Source organism: Penaeus monodon, chromosome 24 (genome assembly GCF_015228065.2).
Source record: "Penaeus monodon isolate SGIC_2016 chromosome 24, NSTDA_Pmon_1, whole genome shotgun sequence".
Classification (NCBI taxonomy): domain Eukaryota; kingdom Metazoa; phylum Arthropoda; class Malacostraca; order Decapoda; family Penaeidae; genus Penaeus; species Penaeus monodon.
Genome location: NC_051409.1, coordinates 43154914 through 43156326, shown reverse-complemented (window position 1 = coordinate 43156326; position 1413 = coordinate 43154914).

The window sequence follows — 1413 nt, the reverse complement described above, 5'->3', positions numbered from 1 at the left end:
AAAAATTTTTCAATAAATTTTTAAATTTGGGAAAGTTTTGTTTTCCCCTTTAAAATTTAAGGTCGTTAAACCCCCCCCCCCTAAAAAACCTTTTTTATTTAAATTATGGGGTAATTTTTACTGGTTGGGGGGGGGTTGGGGGTTTTTTTGGCCCCCCAAAACCCCCCCGAACCCTTCCCCCCGCCCCGTCAAAAATTTTTTTAAGGCCACAGGCAAAATAGGTTCATTAGGTTTTTTTCAATTTTCTTTAATCTAACACTAGAAGGGTTTTTTTTCCTTTTCCATCCTATTAATCCGTTGGTCCCCAATTTTATGTTGGCATGGCCCCAAAACCCAGGCCCTACAACCCTTGAAAGGGAATATTTAAAGTGTAAAATTTTGGAATTTTTTATGGAATTTTTTTGGGGGGGAATTTTTGTCCCAAATTTTTTGGGGCCCAAAACAAGGGTTTTTAACAAGACAAAATGCGGAAACCTTTTTTCCTTTTTCCTTTCCATCGTATACGGGGGTTTTATAAGATTAAAAACCAAAAATTATTTTCCTATTCATGGGGGTTTTTTCTTGGGGCCCCCCCACCCCAACCCAAAGTTCCCTAGGCAACAAATTTTTCCTTTAAAAGGGGCCGGGGCCTGAAATTGGTTTATTTGGGTTTTTTTGCACGGTTTCTGACATACTCTTTTTAAACCCTTTAGGGGAAACATACCCTTTTTACAAATTTCCAAGCCCCTTCCAGCATCCTATTTGGGCTTTTGGGGCCCCCCCAAGGTCTTCATACACCAAAGAGGGATAGTTGGGGAACCCCAAATATAAATTTTGGGAAAACACTTTTTATTTACCTTGGAATTTATTTAAGGAAATCCCGAAAACAAACGAAGGGAAAAAAAAAGGAAAACCCCCATGAAAATTAAAAACCAAAACCTTTCGGGTTTCAAATCTTTAATTCCTTTTCGCCCCAAAAAAAACCGAAAAGGATTCGGAAAAATTTTTGGGGTTTTTTGTACCCCCCAAACTAATTTTCTTTTTTAGTAAAGTCCCAAAATTTCAAAACTTTGTTTCCCCCAAGGGGCCCCCCAGGGCCCCTTTTTTCCAGACTCAAGTTTAAATTTTGGGTATTTTCTTAATTTAATAATGATTTCCCCAAAAAAAAAAAACCCCCCCCCCTTTTTTGTTTCTTTTTCCCAAAGGGGAACCGAAAATTTGGCCCCCCCCCGAATTTGGGGGGTGTTAATTTTAACCCCCCCTTTTCCTTTTCCAAAAATTAAAGGCCGGTTTACCCCCTTTAATCAAACCCTTTTAAAGGGGGAAAAAAAGTTTTTTCTTGGCGGACGGTTACTGTACTATACTCGTAGGGGAAACGGCTTTGGGAAACAGTAGCGCAGTTTTTAAAGGTCAAGATTCCCGAGCCTTCCAGCA